Source organism: Monodon monoceros, unplaced genomic scaffold (assembly GCF_005190385.1).
Source record: "Monodon monoceros isolate NGI ecotype Baffin Bay Population unplaced genomic scaffold, NGI_Narwhal_1 Super_Scaffold_21, whole genome shotgun sequence".
NCBI classification, from domain to species: domain Eukaryota; kingdom Metazoa; phylum Chordata; class Mammalia; order Artiodactyla; family Monodontidae; genus Monodon; species Monodon monoceros.
The window spans coordinates 106,388,997-106,410,202 of NW_021703778.1; positions in this window are offsets into that span (position 1 = coordinate 106,388,997).

Here is a 21,206-nt window from a genome sequence, read left to right on the forward strand (position 1 = left end):
GCTTCATGTCAGTCCAAGTCAAGTTGTGCCATCTAATGAGTTGGTCTAGGTTGGATTCTGGCTCTAAATGAGTCATGAAAAGTTTTCTGTTTTCAAAGTTTTTTGAATTTTATAAATGTGGACAAAATATTGTTCACCTGTAATAGACGGCTTGTGGCTGAAGATCCATGATGTCTAAAAGAAAATATACTTTGGCTTGGGGAAAAAAAACTATTGTACTTAAGATCAAGTTAACAAAAAATATGTTGGACTGTTTTGAAAATAACCTGAGGGTTAGCATTCATGATTGATATTATCCTAATGTGAAATCTAATATTATTTCTATCAATAAAATATTAAAGTTATGTATAACAAAATTATATCCAGCCTTCAGTCAACTTTGAAGTGTTACTGGACACAACAAAAAATTTAAGGAAACTATATTAAATTTAGATCACCCCCTAAGAGTTTACTATCATAGAATTTGGACCCTAATACTGAAACTGAGCAGGACCCTGTGGGGCTTCTGGGCATGGAAGCCTTTCCATGTCTCTCTTTTCTTGTTTGTAGGAAATAGATTCCAGCCTCCATGAACTTCCCTGAGTTCCAAATGGCAGATTTGAACAGTTGCTAATCAGGGAAGGAAGGGGATGCAGAGACAAGGGAGGAACAGCCAAGAAACAATAGTGCAGCCTTGGGGCAGGGTCCTGGTTCCCCCTCCAGGGATACACATAACAATATCTTTGAGCTCTCTACAGAAGTAAAACCCCCAACAGATGGACGATGTTAGCATTCTTCATTCCAGAGAAGGTCACAGTTTGATAACCTTGAGAAGCTCATTAGGAGACCACCTAAGGCCAGATTAAAGGAACCAGAGAAGCTCATCAGGAGACCACCTGAGACCAGACTAAAGGAGTGCAGGTCCTGCACACACTCTGATCCTTATCAGCAACTCAGCCCTTGAACCACTGCTATAAAACTCCTCACCAAATCCTCCTGGGTTGGGACACACAGTTTTTGAGTCATGAGCCCGCTGTGTCCCCCTTTGCTTGGCAAAGCAGTAAAGCTATTCTTCTCTACTTCACCCAAAACTCTGTCTCTGATATTCGATTTGGCACCAGTGCACAAAGGTCGAGTTTTTGGCATCGATACTTTTGGACTAAATAAGATAAACAAAACAAAGGAGAGAGACATAAGATATAGTGAACCTCTGACTTCTATTATTTTGAGAGTAAATATAGTAATAAAATCTTATATTTGCTTATCAACTTAGACTCTTAGAAGTGTTTCAATTCCACATGAATAATATGCAATTATAATTCTCATTCAATTCAAAGTTTGTGACAATCCACAGAAGTATTAAGTACCTTACTATAGCTCTTAGCCCCATGATAAAACTGTGGGGAATATAAAATAAATATATTGGTCCCTCATTCTTAACACATTGAAATAATTAAGTAATATTATGGGGTAGGTAAATGTTGAATGAAGAAAATCAGAGCCAGCATATTGGGCTGCTGGGCAGAGATGGCATCATCTTCCCTTTTTAGAGAAAGAAATAAACTTATACAAAGCTATATAACACACTATTATCAAAATCAGTTTCCTTTTCCTCTGGCTGGGCCTCTGTCCACTCCCCTATCCTGCCTCCAGGGAAGTCTTTGAAAAGCGACTTGGGAGGTGAGTCGAGGACTGATTTGAAAAATTGTTGTCCCAGGCCAAGAAAAACATTGAGAAAAAGGGATTCTGTGGAGAGAGTTCCCACTAGAATAATTTTTCTGACCAGAATCGTCTCTGGAACAATTCTCATGATCATGTTTTAATCTTCCAAAAAAAAAGTCATGCTCCACCTGTAGTGTTTAAGGTTGCAAAATAAACTCTGATATGACAAGCATCATATTTCATTTATTCTGTCTATAAGTGAAGCGCTATCTAAAAACTGCCAGAGCAAGGTCAATGCTTTCTCCTATGAAGTCCTTAGGCCGAAAGCTTATCTTCTGATAAGTTTTTGGACATAAGTCTTCATGTCTGACTTTTAAAGTTAATTTTGTAGAGAGCCCTTAATGATAAATTACTACATTCCAAGGTAAGCCTTGTTTTACCTTTAAAGAGCTACCAAAGACTATAACACAATCCTGCAGCTAATGCTTCAGAAGCTGCTACTTGCAATAAAGTTAAATAATAAAAAGGAGATGCATTTGTTTAAATGATCAAATCATTTAAAAGGTGATCTTTTATCATGTTTACTTACTTGTACCACAAATATTTGAAAAATAAAAATTTTAAAGACATTTTACTACTTTAATGTTTTACCAGTAACTCTTATTTGGCAAATTTCCTTTACTCATCATCTACCAGAAGTATAGGATTACTTTTTGTGCCCTTTTTTACATATTTAAATTTTGAATTTTTCTCCTTACACTTCATTCATCCTTTACTCAATCTCATTAAGTGCTTTCATTCCTTCACTTGCATAGAAACATGATTACTTTTGTATGTGTGTTTGTTCAGAAGGTCCTTATTTGGATTTGCCTAATGTTTCAGACACAACTGTTCACCTCACTGCAAGTTCCTGGGGATGAAGAATAAATTTCTCCTCTGATGATTCATATATGATTAAAAATACAAAGTACAAACATTAAAAACAGGTTTTTCATTTTGTAACACTGACTTGACTATTCTCATACCTCAGTGTTTTAACCACTGCCACTTTACAATTATGTTTTAATATCAGTAAGGCAATTTCCTTCTCAATATTCTTTTATTTATATTTTTTCTTGCAATATTTGTTCATGTATTCTTCCAGAAGCACCACAGAAGTACTTTAAGATTGTTTATAAGTTCTGTTAAGAATTTTATTTGAATTAACTTTAGTATATAAATTAATTTGGGGGGAATTTATATTTTTACCATACTGAATCTTACCAAAAAACCCAGTAGAAAATAAATGCCTATCTATTTAATCTTTTGCTTTGTAATATTTTCTAGTTTGCTCTTGTTTTCATAAAAATTATGTGGTTTCTTTGTTGTTGCTGTTGTTAATAGCTAACATTTTCTTAGGGCACTGACATGATAATCCCATTAACTCCAACTAGATTTTTGTCTTTTCCAATATCTATACCACTTATTTTCTCTTTCTTGTTCTCTTACTGTGTCCTTCTTTCTCTTCCTCTCCTTCCTTCTCTCCCTCCCTCTCCTCCTTCTTTCCCTCATTTTTGGTTTGTTTCATAGTATTAGTTTGAATTCCAGAAAAAAAAAATGTAAATAAATGGAAGTAGTGATGCCAGGCCACCTCACTCCTAAATTTAACTTTAATAGAAGTGCTCCATTAAGTATAAGACCAGCAGTTAGTTAGAAATAGAAATTCTTGATAATGTTGATAATTTATCTTTCCAGTTTAGTAAAATTTTTTCAACATTGTTCTTCTTTGACTTAATAATACAAAGGTAGTAGTTTTTCTCCCACTAATCTATCCTTTCCTTCATTAATCATTTTGAAGTATATTTTAAATCTGTTGAACATTTTACTTAGGACTTTTGAATTGATATCCATAAGTGAATATATTAATTATCTTTTCCTAATTTCTTTAGATGGTTGTGTTCTCTTTCTACCTTTTTAAGCATATGTATAATCTATTTTAATTCTTATTGGTTATAATAGAAACATTGAAGGATCGCTTCAAGTTTGACTTTGTACCTATGAGTTTTCATATATAGTATATTCATTTAAATTCTGAATCAGTGTTTCTCAAAATTTTAAGTCATATCTCTTCAACAAATATGAAAATCTTACACTTACACATTTTATTTGAATTCCAAAACAAATGAAATAAAACCCCTCCCTCTATTGTGAATTCCTGTCTTAAATACTTTGTAATTTAAGCACTAGAGTAATTTTTCGTTTTCAAGTTGCTACGTTTAAACTTGTAAACATGTTTTATATTTATAGCAATGTAGCCAGAATATATGGATTGTATTATGTATTCTATGGCTTACTTTAATGTTAGGTTTTGCAAATGTTCCATGGATTCTGAAAAGAGGGTGTTCTCAATTGTAGGACAAAATGACACATCTGCAATTTCTGAAATCAAATTTTCTAATCATATGATTCACATCTGTACCTTTATTCATGCTTTGCTTTAATTTGTCAAAGATTCATAGAGTAATGTGGTCTCCTACTTCTACTGCATTTTTAATCAATGAATCCTTATATTCCTAGGACATTTTGCTTTACATATTTTTATGTCTTCTGCACTTAAAGGTCCATAACTAATGTCCTCATTGTGGGCTGTGTATTTTTCAATATTTGTTTGTTGTTTTTTTGTTTTGCCTTGAATTCTACTCAAACTACAAAAACTACTTTTTAAAAGTTTGTACTATTTGATATATTTCTCCACCTTTAAAAAAAACCAAACTCTCAGTTTCTATAATAGGGAGTTATCTATTATTTCTATTACTTGGAACCATCTTGGCCCAGAGGCCAAAATATGTGAATTATATATTTATGGAGGTAGCTGTAGGAAAAAGCATGTAATTGTATCTATATTAATTTTTTATTCCATATGAAAATCTTTCTCCTTATTGGGAGGTTTAAACCCTTATAAATTTTTAGACATGACTTATTTGCATATCTCCTTGGTCAGCTTGAACTTTACAACCTTCTTCCTTTTGGGTACCGCATTCATGTACTGCTCCTTGTCTGCATAATCTATTATTTTTTGACCCAGATATTAAAATATTGTCTTTAGGGCTTCCGTGGTGGCGCAGTGGTTGAGAGTCCGCCTGCCGATGCAGGGGACACGGGTTCGTGCCCCAGTCCGGGAAGATCCCACATGCCGTGGAGCAGCTGGGCCCATGAGCCATGGCCACTGAGCCCGCGCGTCCGGAGCCTGTGCTCCGCAATGGGAGAGGCGACAACAGTGAGAGGCCCGCGTAGCGTAAAAAAAAAAAAAAAAAAAAAAAAATTATCTTTATACTACATAGCTTCTTTTTCAATATTCATTTTTGATACTAGTTTTGTAATGAAATTTTGATTCTTTTAGACTATTTTTCTATTTTTGCCTTGTTTCATTCTTGTCATTTTATATAAATTCTTACAAGTTCCCTATTCTTGAGCTGTTAATTTTGCTTCATTTCTCAGTTGAATTATGTACATTTGGGGTAATAGTTTTTCCTTAAAATATGTGAAATTTCCAGATTTCTTGTTTATTTCAGAATGATTCTCTGCTGCCTTAACTGGGTGACATTCTTGAGCTTTAACCTCTCTTTGAATCAGAGGGCATACATTTCAGAATATTAAAAGCGCCTCCTCACTTTGGGGGGCACCGACTGTTTCATGACCTCTAGACATGCCCCAGTGAAAAGCCTAGATTGCCTTTCTTCTAAATGCCCCATTTGGAGGTCTAGATTCAATTACCATCCAATTGAGGTTTCAACAGCCTTTAACACAGTTACTCCTCCTAACCTCTTGAAGAATCTTCTTGGTGACCTTAATGAGAGCAGTTTTCAGTAAAGTGGTAGAAGTAGAACCAGGTTTGTAAGGGGGTAAAGAGAGAATAAATATTGAGGAAAAAGTCAACCAATATAGATGTTCTTTCAAGAAGGCTGGTTGGAGAAGGGAACGAGAGAGGAGCAGTAGTAGCTAGAGAGGAGACTGGTTGTGGAAAGCTATTTTCAGAATGAAGGAGGCTTATACATGCCTGAAGGAAGACAGAAAGAAGCTCTTGGAGCAGAATAGGTGGAAAATGCCCAAGAATGGGGACTATTGTGTGAGGCAATATCCCAGAGAGGACCAAAGAGGTTAGGGTCAGTATACAATTTCCAAATATATGCTTTGAGATGCCGAGGATATGATTTTTCACAAAAGTCTGTCTTTTTGTAAGTCTCTAGAGTAAACTGGCAAACCCCATCCCTCAGAATTTCTAAATTTGAAACAGGGTTTACTTTTTTTAGTCAGACTTTCCCAAAGGAGTAAAAAAAAAAAAAATGCCTAAAATTTGGTGATGAGAATAAAATAACGACAAGTTAGTTTTGTTCACCTGCTGATTTCTGGTGTGTTTTGATGACTTTATTCTCATCTCTGATTATTAACCATGAGCATGAGAGCCTTGAATCCAGAAATGATCCTGATATATTCTCTGCCATTTAACTTGGTAATTAAAGAGAATTACCATTATACTGACAGAAACTAAGAGACATTGTTTTTATTCTGTACATTTTTCTGGTAAAAAAAAGTTCATTGATCAACGGTGCAATTGGTAATCTGTAGAACACTTTTCTTTTAATGTGTCCTCTTTATCTCAGACCCTGTTACTAAAGGATTTTGGGGTCTCTGTATTTTAGTTGATTTAAAATCATTTTCCTTAACGGTTGGTGTATGTGCATGTGTTTACGTAGACAGACACAACTCTTCTCCTATGATGAAAGTAATGGTGTAAAGAAAAAACATTTATTGGATGTGGATTGGCATAACACCTGTTGTTTATACACATCAACACTGAAAATGGAAATGCATAGACTGATGAGCCAGATATTAATCAAGTTAGAATTAGCACCAGGTCTTACATGCATTACTCCCCAAATGTTGGAGTTAGTCTGTACTGCCACATTTTCAAATTTGCATATGCTAATATTTGGATTATTATGCATGCTTTAATAATGGATTAGAAAGCTAAGTTAAAAGAAACTACTATTTCAACAATTCTTTTAAATAAATATTAATATTCTAGTGCATTTGGAAAAAAGATGGAATTGAAGCCATATGATCTTAGAGGGAATCATTCTTAATTACTTTCAGAAATATGAATAGTAATGGGTTTTCAATTTAAATAGACATAAAGTTGTTAGAAACAAATTTTCTGACTAAATCAGGTGGACTTTTCCATATGTACTTAAGAGGCGATCTGGCACCAAGCAATAAGCAAGGCAGTCTTTCTGGAAATTGGTTTGTATTGCTGATGCTAAGTTAAATAATGTGACTTAATGAATTGATTTAATATATTTACTTCAATCAAGGATTAACAGATAAAGAGATTCATTTAAAAGTATACATAACTAAGTTTATATGGCTCAAAAGGACACAATCAATGACTTAAATTTTTCTAATTACTTGACTAGGACATAGGGAAATAAAAAATAATCTAGCTATGATATTCTGTCAATAAATTCAAGAATTATTTAATCTTTAGTTTTTAGTTTTCCTTTAGTTTTTAGTTTTCAAGAATTCATTTAATCTTTAGTTTTTAGTCCCTAAGTATCCCCAAAGATCCTTTCCAAGTTAAATGAGATAGGCATAGACTATAATGGAAATAAGTTAAAATAATCACAAGCTTATTATAAAAAAGTTTAGACTAGAAGTCATAGGCTTTACTCCATCAGAAAAATAAACAAAGGCAAAGACAATGAACAAAACAAAAGCATGAATCGGGTGCAGTTTTCCGACAACCAGAGCAGATTAAACAAAGCATATTTATTTTTGTAAGCATTTTCACAGCTCAAACAACCTAAATTTAAAAGGATCATAGAACCTTCTTACAAAGTAAAAATGCAGACTCTAAATGGTGACTAACTTGTGGAAACCTAAATAAGGAAACTGAGACTGAATATGTTATGGGACCAATAAATTAAGGCTCAAGGAGAGGAAACTGGCCTGAAATTTCTGCTGCTGAATTTAAAAAATATATAGATAGATAGATAGAAAAAATTTCCTCTTCTTTTGCTAGTTTATAAGACTGAATTTTAATAAAAAGATGAAAGATAAATTTATGCAAGGCCAGCATCACTATATATCTGGAACTCAACAGACAAAAGTGACAGTGACTGTTTAACGCCCCCCACCTGCTGTCAAACTTTAATTTTCTAATTTCCTGGTAAATGAATGAATTGTGGCCATCTATCAGTAGATTTCATGGATAGTTCTGTTCATGTGAAAAGCACTGAATTCTGAAGGGGCAGAGCTGCTGGCAGGTGACACATCAGACTCTAACATCCACACGCGTTATATACTAAGAGAAAGAACAAAGTTACTCTGATGTGTTCAGTGACCATGTGAAACTGGATCCTCACAATGCCAATAAAGATCTGGCGCTTTCTTTTCTTTATTAATTTTTTGTTGACTAATTAGATTTGTTGGTTTGTTCATGACAGCTGTGGAGTATGCTCCAGAGAGGCCAGGCAAACATCCCTGACTGTGTTATCTGAGTAGCCGGGAGACAGGAGAGTGGGTCTAAGTCCTAACTCTCAGGTCTGTGTGACTTTCATCAAATCAGTGTATATAACTGAGATCCACGTTCTCTATTTATAAATGAAACCCATCATCTAGATTACTTCTAAGGTGGTGTTTCCCAATCTAAAGTTTTCTAAATTGATAAAGGCATTTCAACTGACACAAATGCAGGGTAAAAGCATGGGTTTTAGAAAGCTAAGAGGTTATTTGGAACACCTTCAAGGTTCATGTAGGCAGAAATATTTGTATTCTGCAACTTGCTGAATTTTTCAGATATTTACAGCATCAAGTCAAGTAAATTTTAAAAATGACAACTCAGCAAAGAGTTGTTTCCACAAAAATGCCTCTCTTCTAGAAAGACCTGAATTCTTATCGTCTATGTAAAATGTGAAACAAGTAGAAAACCAATCCCATATCATTATAAAATATCACTGTAAGGACTTGGCAGGGAGGGGGATAAGTCTCTGGGCACCATGTAAAGTGGGTAACATTTGTCTTTCGAGCACCAGTCTTTCTGTTGCTTCAACTTTTCCTATCTGCAGTGGTAGGCCTTTCTCCCAGGGATGCGATGAAGTTCAGGGATGAATTGAGAGACTGTGTGTGGGGTGTAGAGGAATAGAGTAGCTAGTGTTCAGCATAAGTGAGGGAAAGTCCATATTGTGGAGTCCATGTACGGCCTCCATCCCTGCCCCCTTGGCACTTTGTTCATGGGCTCATTCAACAAACATTAAGAGTGGCTGGGATTAAAAACTGACTGATATTCATGGGTCAGGTCATCTTGCTCACTGATTTATGAAAAGCTTTACTTATCAAATTGTGAAGAGCTCATCTCCATTCCTCCCCATTACTCTTTGTTACCATTCTTCCAACGTTGTTCTTTCCAGGTCCCTGACCAACTGATGGAATAAACTTGCTAGCCATTCTTATGAATCTGCATAGATCTGCGTCTCAGGCCATCTCTCCTTCCCTGCCAACTAGACAAGTAGATGTTGTATTCTTTTGGAGGATTTTCCTTAGCCACTGTCTTTCAGGGCCACCTCTGAGTGGAACTGTGATGCAGTGCCTATCAACTTTCAGGCATGTGCTAGCATACAGTGCTGAGCCAGGGATGCAAGTCAAGAAAGAAGTGACAAAGCGGTAGAAACAGATACCATGGGATTCTGAGCTACCCACTCATTCATTTTTGTAGAGCCTTCTGGATCTGCTAAAGCTTTGTCTTATTCAGACCATTTTCATTTAACGTAGGAATACTGCTGTACATATACAAGTTTATGACCCTGTGGACCATAATGTGGGTACTTCAGAGTGCACAGTCACTCAGTGTGCCACGATCAGTTCTTCAGTCTCTACTAAAGCAAGCCAGGAGCTTATTTTCAAATGGAAAATGGTTAATGGCAGAAGAGGACATGAACTTACTCCAAAATCCTAGGGCTTTCCTATCAGGGCTCACCAGATACTCCACAGATCCTCTTCATCTGCCACAAACTCTTTGAATACAAACTGGTCTCCTGGGTCCTAAGGCCTAGGTGGCGAGGCAGTTTGCACCACACCGGTTCCTGCTGCAGAACATTTTTATGCTCTTAGTACCACTCAAAACTGCCTTATGGATTACTCAGTAATTAAACTGGAGCAACATGCCCAAATGTAACATATGTGGTCCCTGCTACCCAAAGAGATCCATCAAACTGTGCTCCTTTCTCTGTGGTGGGCAGTACAATGTACCTCTCATTTTAGAAGGGGTCTCACCACACACTCCAGACAACACAGAGGAGGCCTACAAACTTCACTTATATGAAGAAACTAGCACTTTTATGGGGTTTACCTCCCATCCTTTGTCATGTATGTGTTTTAGTAAAGCATCTAGGGTGCTTGCTACTTCTTATTCACCAGATCAAATGGGCCTAAAAGACCTGACAAGGCGGCATATTTAATTGGCACCACAACTTTGCAACCCTTAGAGTCAGGCCGTGGGCTTGATGCTCAGCCATATTCGCTCTGCAGCAATAGCGGATAAGACATTCCTTTAACCATAAGGGTTTTGTGATTTTCCTCTTTGCAATGACTCTGGCATTCAAGCCTTTCAATTTGTCCTCTTCTCTTTACACACTAGAGAATAGTCAGAAATAACCAGCTCAAGCCACAATTTTGTAATCACCATTGTCTCCAGAGTGATGAAGTGTCACAGTCACCTGATCTCAAAATACTTTGCCCTCGACCTACTCTCTATTCTATGCCATGATATGTGATAATTTGAGTAATAGTGGTGCCACTACATGCCACAATGACTTGTCATATTTTCCTACGGCAGGGAGGTTATCTGCATCTTTCACGAATGTGTTAGCAACTCAATTACAGAATCCCATTTGAAAGGTTAATTTCCTGCAGTCACTCCTGATGCCAAATCACTTTTTTTGGATCCTAGAAGGGAAAAAGTGTCAAACTCAAAATAAGAGATTAAAGAGAAATTAATGGAGGGATTATTTAAAATTTGTGGGCAAGGTTAAAGGAAACCAACAAGAGATGGAAATGTTCCCTAGGGTTAGCAATAGCAGGAAGCTGATATTAACACTCATACATAGATACATAGATACATAGATACATAGATAGATAGATATCTGTATAACTACATATATATATTTTAGAATCATTGACTTATCTTTGGAAAGTCTATGAATAAAATGCATGCTTACTTTGAATGTGGAGAGATGAGATCATATTTCAAAATCTGTCAAAGTCTGTAATAGATAGAACCACTTATTTGCATTTTAGTGATACACCATAGAATGGCCATAATTTTAACATCAATAAAAATGCAATAATGCAAATGTCAACATTAGCCTGAGATTTAAGCAACATGAGTACATATTAGTATTATTCAAAATATGTGGTCTTTTTGTACCTGGTCCCTGTAAGGTCTACCTTTACATTTTATTGAGTTCACACCTTTAGAACTATTTGTGGGGAAAGTGTGTATGCTAGACAGTCATTTAGTGGGTTAAATGGTGGCTCTCAAAAAGATATGTCCACATCCCAGAACCCATGAATGTAATCTATTTTGGAAAAGGGATTTTTGCAGATGTAATTAAACTAATAATCTCAAGATGAGATTATCTGAGTGGGCCCTAAATCCAATGAGAAGCGTCTTTATAAGAGAGGCACAGAGGAGAGACACAAAAAAGAGAAGACCGGTGATTATGGAGGCCAAGAAGTATCTGGAGCCACCAGAAGCTGTAAGAGGAGAGGAAGGATTCTCCCCTAGACCCTTTGAAAGGAGCACAGCCCTGCAAACAGCTTGATTTCAGATTTCTGGCCTCCAGAACTGTGAGAGAATACATTTCTGCTGTTTTAAGCCACCAAGTTTGTGTGATTTGTTATGGCAGCCCTAGGAAACATAAATACAGTCATCCATAAACATTTTACTTCAGCACATTTTTGTGATGGAAATGATGCTAGGCATTCAGGGCATAAAAAATGACTATGGCATAATTCCTTCACTTTCTAAAAGGGCAAAAGGACACATTCAATTAACTCGGGGTAATAATGTTGAGTTAGCAGTATGAGGGGAGCACAGAGGCAGAAGTTATGAAATTTGGCAAGACTATTCAAGTAATGTCAAGTGGTATGATGAGGTTGAAGTACAAGGATTCATGATGGAGAGAAACAAAAGATGAGACTGTAAAAGAGCAGAGTTATAGACTTTTAATGACCTTGATTATTATCTTAAAGAGTTTAGGATTTTGTCCTGAAGGTTTGGGATTGTTAACTTTAAGCGCCAATTCCAAGAGATAGATAGTTGCCTCCAGGAGTTTGGTGTTTAGATGGATTATGAAGCAAATTTGGCTTACTTATTCATTCACCAAAAATTTATTGAGATCATATTATATGCCAGTGGTATGCTAAGGATTTGGAATTCAGTGGTTGGCAAGGTAGACACAAACCTGTCCTTACTGAGAATAGAAACTAAAGGAGAGAAAACAAAAAAAAACACCTTGATTGATTAGCCATGGACATGTGGGAAGAAGACACACAGTACATTCATTAACTGTGCTTTAGGAAATAGGGAGCTATTGAGGGTCTGCAACCTGAGTAGTGACCTGAATATAACTGTATTTTGTGGGGATCACTCAGTTGTTAAGGATGAATTGGGCTGGGAAGAGACCAAGACAAAGGGAGCTATAAAACACTATTAACAACCTTGGAAGAAATTACGATGATCATAATTAGGGAAGAAACAATGGAGATGGTGGAGGGCAGTCAGATTAAAATTATATTCCACAAGCAAAATTGACAAAGTCTTGTAATTAATTGGATACAAGGAGTGAAGATGTTGTGGAAGCCTCTGATCATCTTTAGCTTAGATTATTACTAATCTATGTCAACTTTGATTGTAGAATGCACCATTATTTGACCTTTCACTAAGAAAGGGAAAAACTCTATTAAACTATAACATAATGTTTTCCTATCTCTTAGAATTTTTATTTTGAACCAACTGAAAAAGTTACTTTAGATTTACTTAGACAGAAATTTTAAAGATCATAGTTTACTCTTCTGAAAAGGAGAACATAAGCAAAATAGAAAGCATTCCTAAAACTTCTTTCACATTCAGAATTTAACTCTTCCAAGTCATTTTTCTACTCAGAATTGTCAAAATCCTTTTTTTTCACACAGTATTGTCCTCTGTGCCAACAAGAGTTCTCCACTATTGTTTCTGAGATTTTCTTTGAAGTTGTAAGCTTTGAAGCTGGCACTCTGTTGATCTTACAAGAGCATGTCAAAGCAAGGCTTTTAGACAATGTCTAGGATTTATATGCCTTCAAGTGATCCTTAAAAATTTTCTTGACTAAAAGGTCAGGGAATTGCCATTGTCCAGCTCTATCAAGAGGAATAATTAAGATGTTCATGCAGGCACCAGCAATGAAAATTATATTACAACTGCGTCCTGGGCCAACAACAGTTAGAAGTTATTAATTATGAGATGCATCTTGATTACAGAGATGTTAAAATGAGTGGTGGTGTGCTTTAGAATTGACGAAATATGGTAATGTTGACATTAAATAAGATAGGCAGCAGAGGGATACTAAACATTCAAATTAAATTGTCATTATCTCACTAGAAACACAAATGTTATGCATAACTCCCAGAATATTATAGAGGAATGAGTGATAGTGGACATTTTGAATATATGCTTCCTTATACTATGTGATATAATGCTTTAGTAAGATTCCCAGGTAAATTTGTGCAATAAAGTGTGTATACATTTGATTGAAATGTGGATGGAGGCTCTCTGTATCTCCCTCCTTAGGCACTTTTGTAGGAATTGTGATGTGTACTTTCTCTGACAGATCACACTTGGGCCAGACAGCAGAAGACACAGAAGCTCCCCGGCTACTTCTCTAAAGTATTAGATCTAAAGAAAAAAGTAAACTTCAAAGATGCATTCACCTGGCTACCCTTGACACCTAGAGAGTTTTTGTTTCTTAAAACCATTAAGCTTATCAGTATCTATACTAAAAAGTACTTTTTGAAAAGGGTTTGTTTAGGCTGGTCTCTATTACTTGTCATTTGAAGAATTGCAAGTGACGGTTTAACCACAGTTAGAGGAAACCAGGCAGTAAAGTGGAAATTCAAGCTGTTCTCACTTGCTATTACTTTTTAGTTTGGTTAGATAAGTTTTCCAACTATTAGTTTCATTTTGAACTCATATATTTCAACTGTAGTTTGTTTTTCCTATTAACTTTATAGCAGTGAATGAGAAAGTAGCTATTTTTAACTTCAAGTTGACACCTTGAAAACATAGTAAAACAGATTGTCTTTGAGAAAAAAAAAAATAATAAACTTATATGATTAATGGGAGAGGATGTGATGTGCACATTTTATGCAAAACTAAGTTCAAAAACCACCAGCACTACAACCTCTTTGCTTGTGTGAATGCAGCAAAATATTTAGCCTCCTTGAGCTTTATTGGCAAAATGGTTATGCCAGTGTTTTCTTTGTAATGATTAAATATGATAAATAATATAAGACTCCTTGCACAGAGCATCACTCGGTACGTGGTAAGTGGTAGCTACCATTATTATTGTTCTTACCATGGTTCAGCATTACAAAGCTTCAGCAAATGAGGAAGTCCTTCATTTACCCATGGAAACTTCACCTTTGGGATCTGGAAAGGCAGCAGCAAGTCAGTTTAGACAAGGTCTGTGTGCTTTGTTATTAGAGCGAGCCATATGAAACAGCCATTTTTGTGTGTTGAATTTCATATGGTCACCTAATGTTGTGTGACTTGTTCAATGTGTCAGTTTGTTACATGCCACTTTGATTTTTCCCTTACCACTCTAAAATTGTCAAAAAAATCTATCATTGCTGGGATAAGAAGTCAATTTGGATATTAATGATCTTTTTAGTGTTTTGTCTTTCCAGTGGTGGTTTATTTCTTGACTATTAAATAATTGAGTAGCTGCTATAGCAAGTTATAAAAATTAAAGACAAATCAAAGAAAAGCACAAGAAATAACAATTGATAAACAAGATGTGTAACCCATTTCCATCTTTCCATCACTAGATCAGGCCTTGTGTATATTTATGGTGTGAGAGAGAAACAGTGGGAAGGTGGTCCCCATGTCTGAAATCCTGCCCTTTCCTGTGTGTTAAATATGTCTCAGTTTATTAAGATGGCTCAGAAGCTGAGGCTATCTGGAGGGACAGAGGTGCTACATAAGAGAGGTGCTGCCCCAAGACAAATGTGACGCTTGACAGTTACCTCATACACTGCATTGCGCATTCTCCCACCTTATTCTGATATTTTCACCTGAAAATCAGAGGTGAACATACACAATGTGTATGTTATGGTCTGTTTATCATTCTTGGCAACTGTTAGGTTCCCAATCCTGCTTACTAAAATTACACTGATATTTTTCAGAGTTATATATGTCACTCACTGATAAAAACTAATTTGAGGGGCTTCCCTGGTGGCACAGTGGTTGAGAGTCCGCCTGCCGATGCAGGGGACACGGATTCGTGCCCCGGTCCGGGAAGATCCCACATGCCGCGGAGCGGCTGGGCCCGTGAGCCATGGCCGCTGAGCCTGCGCGTCCGAAGCCTGTGCTCCGCAACGGGAGAGGTCACAACAGTGAGAGGCCCGCGTACCGCAAAAAAAAAAAACCAAAAAAACAAAACAAAAAAAAACCCAATTTGTCATTGGGTACCAGAAGACTTGTCCTTCCAACAAAAAATCCTTTCCTTGAAAAGAGTTTTGTGTACTTTGATGGGGACAAGGAGTAGAGTTCTAGTAACTGAAAAGTGTGCTGTACATAGAGAATTTCACCCCCATTGGATGCCAGAAGTTCAGGGAATGAGAACAAATTAATGGCTGCAGCTTGACTTCAAGTTTTTGCAACAAAGTTGTACTTCAGATGTCTTAACAACAGTTTAGATGGGAGGCTTTACACTGATGAACTCTCCCCTCTCAGGAATCAATCCTTAATAAACGGTCACTTTTAATTACATGTCTGTCCAGGTTAGAACACAACTGAACACACCTGATTCTTATTAGCAAAAGATTTGATGGTAAGAAATGACCTTGTATGTAGTTTTAGAGAGAGAGATATAAAAGTGTGTGTGGGGGGGGGTTGTGTGTGGGTGTAAGTATGTTGGGGAATGATTGCAAAAAATTTTTTAATCTTAAAAAATGAGTGTGCTTCACAGAAGGGTGGAAAAGCCAATGGGATAAATAGAAATGTGAATACGTTTGTAAAACTGAAGTTCAGAATACAATTAAATAGACATCTTTTTTAATGACAAATGTACTTATTTTTTTGAATAACGTGGTTACTTCTTGAAATAAAAGTTACCTTTTTTCTCTGTCAATAAAACCTGTTTATCTTGTTCTACAGTAGCCAAAGGCTCACAAAGAAATATTTCTCCAGAATGTTTTGTTCTGGAAAACAGGGTCATATAAACACTTAAACACCTACGGAAGACCTAAAATATTTGTAGCCTATACATAGATGAAAGGACTTTCAACCTTTTGATATTTACTACCATTTCAGCTGTGAAGAGAAAAATACTTGCATAACTATATTTAAAAAGCAATATGGGTGTTACTTAAGCACTGGTTTAGAATGAACTTGGATATTTCCCTTGTATTCTGTGAACGTCACTACCCCAACCCTCCTGCTGACTGTGTGCAGACAAATAACCCAACGTTTCTCAAAAGGTGTTCAGAGGGCTTCCCTGGTGGCGCAGTGGTTGAGAATCTGCCTGCTAATGCAGGGGACACGGGTTCGAGCCCTGATCTGGGAGGATCCCACATGCCGCGGAGCAACTAGGCCCGTGAGCCACAACTACTGAGCCTGCGCTCCTCAATAAGAGAGGCCGCGATAGTGAGAGGCCCGCGCACCGCGATGAAGAGTGGCCCCCGCTTGCCACAACTAGAGAAAGCCCTCGCACAGAAACGAAGACCCAACACAGCAAAAATAAATTAATTAATTAATAAACTCCTACCCCCCCCCAAGAAAAAAGGTGTTCAGAGTTGACGATACCTTTATACCAGACTGTGAAAAAAGGAATAGGTGGCTAAATGAATTTGGGTACATTGTGCATAACATTCCCTTTCTCAGGATTTCATGTGATTAATTGCTTCAAGAAGCGGTGCAATAAAGAAACTTAGTTTGTTTAATATAATGTCTCCCAAATGTCTTTGACCATGAAAATTTTTCTTTAAGAAAGACATAGTCTGTCTTCACACCACTTTCTTTCCTCATTACAAGGTTTGCTACTCTGATGGGGCAAAAAATAGAAGGAAAATACTAATAGCTGCTTAATACATTGCCATCAGTTCTAGCTTATTCTCATCATCTTGATGTAAAACAGGTGGTGGGTCCAGTAGGCAGCCCCTCTGTGAGGGACTCACACCCAGCAGCCCCTGGCCTTGGTGGCCCATGAGACTCAGCTATATCGTTGTGCTGACTGGTAGAAGGCAACATCATACTGTCTTCCTCTGAAGCAGGCGCTTCTCTGTGCTGTGTTGTGACAGTCCCCTGCAAGGTTAAAGCCCCAACCTCATCTACATGCTGTGGCCAACTCTTCAGCTTCAGTCTTCCATGGGAACTGGTAACTTGGAGAAGGTGAAGTCCTGGCCCATTTCCCCTTGTTCTGCTGAGAGCCAGCTCTCAGTATGCCTTTGGAAAGGTAGCTGGCCCGATAGCTTTCTCTAAGTTTAGACTGTGGCCTTTTAGTGCCTTTGTTTCTCTGCTGTGGACCCCAGGCCAATTCCAGCACTAATCCTCTAACTTCTTGCTCATGAACAATAGAAATAACCACTGAACAGTTTGAACAACATCCCATGGAACTGTTTAGTCGAGGAACCCCCATTTGTACCCTGAAAACACATTTTAGGAAATACTATATTAATCTGTTTAGGTATGGTAGAATAGAATGTGATAGTTAATGCACCTCAGATCAAAAACTCAGGAGTCCAAGAAATAAAACTGTACTGTCTTAGCTCTGCCATACTGGGTTGTGTTTGGAAATCCTAGCATCTGTCTCATTAATCCTGTCCAGGGATATGTTATGTCCCAAGTGATGTGGCAACAAGGCGAAGGAGAGGGACACACCAGTTACTGCTAAGACACTCACTGACCCAGTCAAGCAAGGCCCTGAGGTCCAGGAAACCCCTTCAGCTTCCATGCTACTCTTGGAACCTGGGAATCCTTATGTGTCAGATTGCCTGGGGTCCTGTCTGTCTTCAGATACACTCTGAGAAAGCTATTCAAAGTAACCTCCTTTTCTCCTCCCAGCTGTCTGATCCAACAAAACTTTTTCTAGTCTCTGGTCATTGTTTTTCTCTCATGTTTCTGTCTTAGCTATTTAATCTGTGCCCTAAAACCTCTCACATTCCTTCTCTGAAGCTATGAGGAGTATTTTTATCTGTCTCAATAGGGGCAACGGGAGGAAGGAAATACTAGGACAGGAAATATAAATCAATATCAGAAAAATATCATCTTGATACATTTTTCTAGAAATTCTCTGCTTTTATGCAAAGAAATTTTACTTTTCACCCAGATATTACCGATCTCTAGAGTATAGGACTTGTGTCTTTGTCCGCAACAGGGTTCTGGGGACAGTAACTCCCACTCTAATAGCACTGGCTGGCTGTGTGGCGATCTTTCCCTAAGTGTGGAGTTGGGGAGCCTCATTACAGGACAGATGTCTTACTTCCTTTGTTTGTGGGTCACTACGTGTTCCCTCAGGAGGGTCTCAGTCCTGCCCTCCAGGAAGCTAAGCCAGTGGTGCAGATGGAAAGTTCTTTGTTTGAGATAAAACTCCAGCAGGCCTCACATAATTGGTGGGGGAGTGAAGCAGGGAATTGGAGAAGAACAATGGGTAGTTCTCCAACTTGACCTCACCCATTACCTTGTCTTCCTCATAGATCAGCCATCTGGTACAAGAAAGCAAACTGATTGGGCTGAGCCTGGCTCTTGCGGGGCCAATGGAGCTCCACACTCTGGTCCTGCTCTGGTTTCTTCAGACCCTACAACTACGGTATCAGCGGATCAGAAATTGCAGCAACTAGAGTCTGTTCACCAGCCAACTCACCATGGCTGCAGCCCTGCAGTCTTTTGAAGAGGCCTGTTGACCATAAAATAATCCATCTTCTCCATAATCAAAACAAGAAGAGGAGTGTTTACGCTTCCCTAAATCTTAGAAACATTATTCCATCAGGATGAGCAGTGTTCCCAGTAGGAATTCTACCCTTGGTCTTAGTTTCTCCATTTGGGTCCCAGGCTACCTCATGGGAAGCAAATTTAGTGTTTGCCCATTTGGAGAAACCCATGGGTTCCTTTGCCCTGGATCAGCTTTGGAAGGTCTGTGGCTGCTCCACCAGGCCTTTCCATAAAGCCAGCAAAATGTCACCTAGGACTTTTTTTTTTTTTTTTTTTTTTTTTTGCGATACGCGGGCCTCTCACTGTTGTGGCCTCTCCTGTTGCGGAGCACAGGCTCCGGACGTGCAGGCTCAGCGGCCATGGCTCACGAGCCCAGCTGTTCCGCAGCATGTGGGATCCTCCCGGACCGGGGCACGAACCCGAGTCCCCTGCATCGGCAGGCGGACTCTCAACCACTGTGCCACCAGGGAAGCCCCCACCTAGGACTTTTAACTAAGTAAGAGTCCATCTAAGTATTAGAACCTGAGCTGGTACCACTGGAATCATCTACCTCTCATTTTTTAAAAAAAACTTAAGAGTTGAAAATAAGACTTTAAAAATCACCTTTAACCCTTCTCTTTTTAGGTATTTTCTTGGGAATCTGAGAATTTAATTTTGTCAGCAAATTGATAAGGCTGCACTTCCTTTTCTTCTTTTTTGTGCTTGCCATCCTGCATGTGCCCAGAGTCATAGGGCATTTTGTAGCACTCTCTGTGGCCAGTCTCATCGCAGTCCACTGGTATTTCTGAAATAAGCAATGACTGATGAGGCCTAACAAGGTGGTGGTTAAGGCTGTAAGCTCTAGAGTCAAATTGCTTTGAATTTATATCCCAGCTCTACCAATTATTAGAGGTGTGACCTTGCATAAGATAATTAACCTCCTTAAATTGTTGTTGTTGTTTTAAGTTTTACTTTCTTCATCTAAAGTAGCTGTACCCACCACATAGGGTAAAAATACAGAAAAAAAGACATTGAAAATTTAAGTGACTAATGATACATTTATAATAACAAAAACTCAAATAACTAAGAATAAATCTAACAATATACAAGACCTCCAGATATACTCCAGCACTATTGAGAGAAATGAAAGAAGATCCAAATAAATGAAATGATAAACAATGTTCATGAATTGTATTGAAAATTAGTCTGTAGATTATACGCAATTCCAATCTGGGTGACAGAAGCACATTTTGTTTTGTGTGGAAGTCAGCTAGATAATCCTAAAATTCACATGGAAATGTAAAGGACTAAGGATAGCAAAGCCATTTTTAAGAAAAAAAAAAGAGAGACTTTGTGGAATTGTCACAAGGATAGATTAATGGACTAGTAGAATAGAATAGCGAATCCAGAAATAGACCCATGCACATAATGACAAAGGAAGCCCTGAAAGGCAGTGGGAATAAAGTAGTATAGTCAATAAACTGTGCTGGACCAATTAGATGTTCATTTAAAAGAAAGATATAATCTCTATTTCAAACCACACACAAAAATCAAGGGATTGCAAATTAAATATTAAAGGTAAAGTAAAAATAAAATTCTGGAAGATAATAAAGGAACATATCTTAATAATAGGAAAAAATTGTAAATAGGATGCAAAAAATACTGATCATAAAGAAAATGATTATCAAACTATGCTAAACTAAAAGTAAGCACTTCTCTTCTACAAAAGACACCATTAAGAGAGGGATAAGGCAGGTCACAAGGAGAAACCTATTTGCAACACCTTTAAATGGTAAACAGCTTGTAACCAGAATATATAAGGAACTTCTATAAATCAATAAGCAAATGACAGACAATACAATAGAAAAATAAATATTTAAGAAGGTCCTTAAACCTTACTCTTCAGGAAAATACAGATTAAGACCTCAGTAAGATAAACCCTACTTGGTCATTGTGTATAATCCTTCCTATATATTGCTGGATTTTATTTACTAATACTATGGTAAGAATATTTATGTCTATATTCATGAGGCATACCAGTTTATAGTTTTCTTTTTTGAAATGTCTTTCTCTGGTTTTGATATGATAATACTTTTTGTTAAATAAATTGTAAATTGTTCCCTCCTTTTCTATTTTCTGGAAGAGATTGTGTAGAATTTGTGTTAATTCTTTAAGAGTTTGGCAAAATTCTCCAGTGAAACCATATGGGTCTGGAGATTTCTTTTCTGGTAGTTTTAAAATTATTAATTCAATTTCCTTAACAGTTATAGGTCTATTCAAATTATCTATTTCATATTAGGTGAGTTGTGGTAGTTTGTGTTGTTTTTTTTTTTTTTGCGGTACGTGGGCCTCTCACTGTTGTGGC